We start from the raw sequence: 7,446 nt of genomic DNA, 5'->3' as shown, positions 1-7,446 counted from the left end.
AAAAGCTACAACTCTTGTTGCATAGGTCCTGTTTTACCTTGGTCTTATCCATCCAGTAGAAAAGTATGAAGACAAAATATAGGAAGTAAAGCCATGATGTTATATTGAGCTGTGGGGAGCTCAGGTCAATAATTTCTGACATTGCCAATTAAACAGAAAACCCATTGCTATTATGAGCTACTGGACTCTTTTAGAATATTTTGCTGAGTTTACACACCTATAATATTCAAATAACAGAACTTAGAAAAAAAGAGGTATACAGATAAATATCCTTTTGTATCTGTGTACTCAAAGTGGATGGGATACATATATAGTTACAATCTCTTAATGAATAGAATGATTTGTTCTAATGGTGTTTGTAAATAGGATCTCAAGTCCACATCTTGTACAGCAATTAACGACTAAGAAGAATGTATGCAGTGTGTTAGTTATTGAAACTGTCCTTTTGATTTTATTTGAAGCTTTCTCATTGCTATCTGTTTATCAATAAAATTATGAAAAACTGTCAACAGCAGCAGTCTGTAGTTATGAAACTATTAGCAATGAGAGCTTTAAAATTATATTTGCTAATTTAAAAATATAATGAGCATGATTATGAGATAAAATAATGCAAATATCATTGTGAGTTGAACAGAAAAACAAAACAAAACCCTTACCAAAACAAAACTCAAACATTTACCTACATAACCTACATCTTATTTTCCCTACACTGAACAAGAGTGACATGCATACCTAAACTAAAGGCTGAGGCTTCTCTGTGATAAGTACCAAGAATTATCCCACTTACAAATAATTTATTTGCTGCTCTTTAGCATTGGAAGGATAAGAAAATCATGAAAAAAGTAATGATGTTGACTTTTTAAACTCCTTCTATTGTATAAATTAAAGGAGTTTGCTTATGCACAAGAGCTAACCAAGACAGGTAGGAAGGCATTACCAAAGATACCAAAAGAATTAAGGGCATCTGACTGATTGCAGTGAAATTTGTTATAAACTTCTCTTGAACTTGACTTTAGTAATTTAGTGTAAATTTGATGCACACTCAGAAAGCCCTTTGGGGAAATTCTAACTACACAACAATCTTTATCCTCTTGTCCCTTCCAGACTTTTCATTCCACGCACTGTTGAAAAAAGTGATTTATTTTCTGGACCGAGACTTTGATCCCCAAGATTCATTACTAAGGGGTGTCCCAACATGTACCATAAACCCTGGACCCAGAAAATTTCATCCATGACAGAGGATCTAATCTCTACGCCATAACCTCTGTCTTCTTGATATCCTCTCTACATCTCTCTACCTTTTCTTATTAACTAGGTTTTTTTTTCCTCAAAGGGACTTCTTGACTTGTTGCAAAAGAAATGCTCAAAGCCCTTCCAAATCTGTCATATTTTGACAGAGTTCCCTCTTCATGTATTGAAAGTCTCCCAATTTCTGCTAATGTTTTAGAAGAAAGACACATATATTTATCAAAAAAGTCATGGATTCTTAGAGAAGGCATAAAACATTTTGTTACATGTTATAAAAACTGAAGAAGACTTGGAGACAACCCAGCATCACTGCCACACGTGGAGGGTGAAGAACCACAATGCAGTTATGATGCCTATAATCAGGGCAATGTTGCGAAAGAAGAGATGTGTTTTTGTTTACTTGTTTGTTTTTCTCTCTTGCATCACACAGAATTATACCATAAAAAAAGGTCACAACAAATCGAAATAGTCTTAAGAAGCCCATTTTTCAAAATATCATAGTTGTTTTTGTCAAATCTACCTGAAGAGAGAGCCTGGTGTGAAAAGCCAGGAATATGAAAATTGCAGAACAGAGAATAACAACATCACTAGGACCAAAATCTTCCTAGGTTTGAGAAAACCACTACAAACAAGTAATTCAATGCAAAAAAGGCATTTAAACTATATGAGATCTACCCCTGAAGAACTAAATGATATCAGCCCTTGGAAGACAAAGGCTCCTCATTTTGATATCAGTTTTCCAGGGTTGAGGTAGGAAGCTGCTCAGCGGTATTTAATGAGTTTAATAAACTGGTCCAATCTGTATTCTTTAGTTGTCGTGAAAGTGAGGTTAGCTTGAACTTCTCTGGGTTTGACTTATCAGGTCTCTTGGCAAGGCTGCTGAAATTAGCTGCCTATCCCTTCCCTCCCTCAACAAAATCCAGAATTCTGGGTGATCTGCCAGGCCCTCTTTAATTGTCAGGTTCTGTTCTGCATGAGCAAAGTGCTGTATGCTGCACATGTGGAATTCTGTCAGACTTCCATCCCTGTAAGCCTTAAGGTATATTTTAGAGCCACAGTACACACTGAATTCATAAAACATACTGCTTCCTTTTCTGAAATATTCCTATTTTTTCCCAAAACTTCTTAAAGAATTTTAAAGTTTAGACTCTTTGAAATCTCATGAAAATGCCCCATTAATGTGGTCTACAGGAAAGGATGACGAGATATTAGCAACTTCCATGTGGGAAATTTCACACCTAATCTGCTGACTCTTTCGAAGAAGCCAGGGGCATTTACAGAAAAGATCAGTCATCACTTACATGGATGAGAGGTAAGGCCCACACCCACTGCCATTCTATCTTCTTGCTTCTTTGTTAATCCTGCCTCTAGGCAGTGTTGTCATTGTCTACTATTTAGTTCTTTCCTGTCTGCCATCTCCCCCTTTCCTTCTTATTGTGGTCATTGATTCCTATTCATTCGTATACCCTTCATCCTGAGATAATGTACATGGAAATAAGCTAGATTCTACAATTCTACCCTAGTGTAGGGAATCAGTGTTATCATAATGCATATTTCCCAATCCAATCCAATGCAATCCAATCACAAGTGGATATATGTGTGAAGAGTGGCTGAGGTCTGAGCACAAAGAGCACAAAGCTCAGCTCTTAGAACATCCACCATGTAAGCTAAGTTCTCCATCATCCTGACCTGCTAGAGAGAGCCAGGTCATACTTAGCCAGGAAAGGCCCAGACACATTAAAGATGTGCTCCAGTTCTGAGGGTTTTGAAGATAAACATCAGTACAATGTCTGCTTTAGACAAATAAAAAGCACAATTTGTCTGTATTTTCAGGCTGTTTACCTTCAGTATTTTTTTTCTACCTAAGTACAAACCTCCCTCTACCAGGCTTCAACAAATCCAGTCCTTCCTATTGGCTAAAGACTCCCACACCATACTGGTCAATGCGAGGTGCTTTCAAATTATCCTTTCTTCAAAGCTTGAAATCCTATGCAGTTAGACTACAGCAGGACAATATCCTGTTCACCTGGTTCACATGCAAGTGTGACAAAATAATAACAGAGGCTGCATGGACGATTTTATGTCATGCAATTTGGTAGTTAGTACAATAGAATGATGGTTTAAATAGTAACTAGAAAAAAGCATTTGGAAAGGAATTCTTTGTACTGTCCTTTCAAGAGGTGATTACATACTGATATGCATAAGCCTGGAAAATGCAAAACAGGGAAATGAGGTGATGCACCTTTTACAAACTGGAGAGGGTGCTGGTCAAATGCTGTGTAATGACAAAAGCTGACATGTGGCCACTGTCCCAGTGCTCTAAGGCACTCATTAGACTCTGGCCTAAGTACAACAAACACTGGTTAGCCCACAAAAGACTTCATTTCTACCAAGGCATTGACTCACAGAAAACATTAATGTAGAACCACAGACCTTCTTGAAATGCTCTCTTTGTTATTTATTAAGGGAAAGAAATCTAAATTGACTTATCACATATTGAAAGTTAGGAGCCCATGAGATGGCTCAGTGTCATATGCACTTGTCAAGTACAAGGTCCCAAGTTCAATCCCTGGTACTAAAACAAAAGAAAGAAAGAAAGACAGAAAGTTAGGAGGAGTTGCCATAAAGTGTGTTCTGAACTGAAAAAAAAAACTTTTTAAAGTCATTTAGTCTTGTTCATAAAGAAGAAAAGGAGAATGAGGCAATTAAACAAGCAACAGCCCAAAAAATGAATATAAATGAAAAAAAAATAAGTTAAAGAATCATACACAAAAGGCCCTGTAGAGACAATCACAAAAAGCCATTTAAAGAGCCGGGGAGATGGCTCAGTAGAATAAATGCTTCCTTGCAAGTGCAAGGGCCTGAGTTCAATCCCTGGTTCTGAAAAAAAAAAAAAAAAAAGCCACTTAAGCAATCAATTATGTTCAAAAATGTGCACAAAGAGGAAAACAAGACAGGAAGTGTAGAGATACAGATACATGATACAGATACATGGGTACATGTTCTCTAAGCATGAAGAGATTAGAAAACACAGCAAAGAGGCATACCTGAAGACTGGGCTTGGTTCACCTGGGCCAGACTGAACCACACTTTCCAGGTTTCCCTTCATAACTGCATAAAGTCAGACACCTGCACTAAATCCCTTCCTATAAATACATACAAAGTGAAGGAAAGGAGGATAACTAGGAAAAAACATCCTCTATTAATTACAATCTAAAAATAAAGAGCAACATAAAAGATAAATAATAAGAAGCAAGGAAATAGATCTTTTTCAAATTAGAAGAAGAGCAGAAATAGAGGGTATTATGCTTTGTGTGTACTTTCCCCCCAAAGCCTCATGCAGTCATTGAGGCACAGTTATACAGTTTGTGATTAATCCATGATCCAAGCCTGGGATTTTGAGTCTGAGTACTGCTGGGATTATGGGTGTTAGTACTGCTGGGATTATGGGTCTGAGTACTTCTGGGATTATGGTTGTGAGCGTTAAACCCAACCTGGTGCAGATAGCCTGAATGTAACAAAAGAGATAGGCACATCATTACCACCGAGAGAGAGAGAGAGAGAGAGAGAGAGAGAGAGAGAGAGAGAGAGAGAGAGAGTCTTGCTCTCTGTTGCCATTGTTGCCTCTACTCCTGTTTTTCTGTATTTCACCACCATGAACTGCTGCTCTCTGCCATGTGCCACTCTGAGTTGGAGACAGCCAAGTATGGACTGAAATCTCCAGTAACTGTGAGCTAAATACACCTTTCCTTCCTTCATTTTGGGTGTCAGGTATTTGTCCCAGCAACGAGAGAAGAGTAACAATCATTATGTAATGGTGTATATTAATCAATGATAAAAACTGTAAAAAGGTGTATGTGAACATTTTCACCTCTAACCTTACCTTTGATTTAGCTTGAAGTGCATACTAAAGTATGTGTTCTGGAAAATATTTCAGATAAATCTCACTCTAATTTGATGATAATGAGATCAATCCCATTCTGATTTGTAGTCTCTCTCTCTCTCTCTCTCTCTCTCTCTCTCTCTCTCTCTCTCTCTCTTTCTTTTCTTTTTTTTTTTTCAGAACTGGGGATTGAACTCTTGTGCCCTTGTGCTTCCAGGGAAGCGCTTATTCCATGGAGCCCTCTCCCCAGCCCCTTGTAGTCTCTTTTAAAGATCACTAAGCCACCCAAATAAGCATCTTGTTTAAATAATTTCTATGTAAATATTGACATTATTTGAAATACACAAAATACAAATTATATCCTGCCAGAATGACTGACTATAAATATCTCTGCTTTATAATTTTGCTCAATAACTATAAAACTCTTACAGTGGACCAGTGTCAGTTTTACTATAATTCATTATGGATTATGGATTGGCAAATTACTTTTGTACTATGTCCTACGGAGTGGATGCCTCTTCACTTCTTAGAATTGTCTTCAACTTTACTGGGAAGTAAACAGGACTAAACTTTGCTTGGTGCAGACACATGGAACCGGCTGCAGTACCACACCACAAAATCATGTGAGTGGCATCCATACTTTGGTATTATAGCAGAAACATTTTATAAGCTTAAAAATAAATAAAAACTTATTTCAACAATGTATTATAACTCAGTATATCCAGAATAGTTCATAATAAATGTAAAGAAAGTCACATTTAAAACACTTTTATAACATAAATCTTTAAGGTACATTTAAAATGGTTTATTTCAGCTTATCATAAGATTAGCCATGTTTAAAGAGCTTTATAAACAAGTTAAGCCAGTGACTTTTACATGGGGTGATGCAGCTTAGTGAGTCTTTTGGCTAAAAAGGAGTGGTAAACTTGAATACTCTTACAATATTCAGGAAACTAAAGTACAAAATAAGTTCCATCTATTAGAGATTATGTAACAATAAAGCCCAGGGAACTTTTCAATAAATCTGATTGCTTCTCTGTTCCAAGGAGACAGTGTCCTACGCACTCTGGATGGACTCCTCCCCACCTCATTAGAGCATACGAAATGCAGAGAACCTATGTAGATCAAGTAGGGACTGTGGGCCCTTCTGTAGGAACATTGTAAAGTCACCACAAATTGTGTTTTGCTGTTTCTGACCATAGAACTCTATGAGCTGTTCAGTGCTAAGACAAGACCTCAGAACTTTGCAATAATAAATTATTTTGGTAATGATTGGGCCCAACTGAACAGTTGGCAGGAAATTATATGGCTTACATTGGGCATGCTTTGCGATGAGTAGGAATGCCTGGGGAGGTTCAACTGGTAGAAATCAGATTCTGAGGATGACACAGGCAGGGCCCAAGATGCATTATGCTGGAAAAATCCAACGTATCATCTTGCAAATTAGTTGAAAGTTCTAGGAAATGCCATGAGAAGCACCTAGGTAGAGTCACAAAAAAGCAAGAGTTCCTTTTGTGAATCTCATTCATGTGGGAATCTAGATTTCAAGTCTGCTCTAACAATAGTGAGTAAGGTACTTACTATGTCCTTGCCAAATAAAATTACAGTGAAAAACATAGCTGTATTTACAATAGCTCAACTTTACTAGATGCACACCATGCGCCAGCCCTATGCCAAGGGCTCTTACAAATACTTTGCTAGATTCTGTTACATTGAATCATTTTATCTTCATTTTAAAGACAAGGTAGAGCAGTGCCTAGAGTGGCTGAGGCAAGATGGGTCAAAGTCAGAGTGGTGGCCATGGTCCTGGAGGTGGTAAGAAGGATGATAAGGATAAGAAAAAGAAATATGAACCTCCTGTACCAACTAGAGTGGGGAAAAAGAAGAAGAAAACAAAAGGACCAGGTGCTGCCAGCAAACTGCCACTGGTGACACCTCACACTCAGTGCCGATTAAAACTACTCAAGTTAGAGAGAATTAAAGACTATCTTCTCATGGAGGAAGAACTTATTAGAAATCAGGAACAAATGAAACCATTAGAAGAAAAGCAAGAGGAGGAAAGGTCAAAGGTAGATGATCTGAGGGGGACCCCAATGTCAGTAGGAACCTTGGAAGAGATCATTGATGACAATCATGCCATCGTGTCTACATCTGTGGGCTCAGAACACTACGTCAGCATCTTTTCATTTGTGGACAAGGATCTGCTGGAACCCGGCTGCTCAGTCCTACTCAACCACAAAGTGCATTCTGTGATTGGGGTGCTGGTGGATGACACAGATCCTCTGGTCACAGTGATGAAGGTGGAAAAGGCCCCC

General features: G+C 38.0%; 1 pseudogene; it reads left to right on the top strand.

The window, feature by feature from the left end:
• Positions 1-6,904: 6,904 nt before the first annotated feature.
• The window catches only part of LOC101579367, a 3,357-nt pseudogene continuing 2,815 nt past the window's right edge, over positions 6,905-7,446 (top strand).

This window comes from Octodon degus, unplaced genomic scaffold (assembly GCF_000260255.1).
Source record: "Octodon degus isolate 3935 unplaced genomic scaffold, OctDeg1.0 scaffold00142, whole genome shotgun sequence".
NCBI lineage: Eukaryota > Metazoa > Chordata > Mammalia > Rodentia > Octodontidae > Octodon > Octodon degus.
This window is presented reverse-complemented; position numbering and strand designations above follow the sequence as displayed.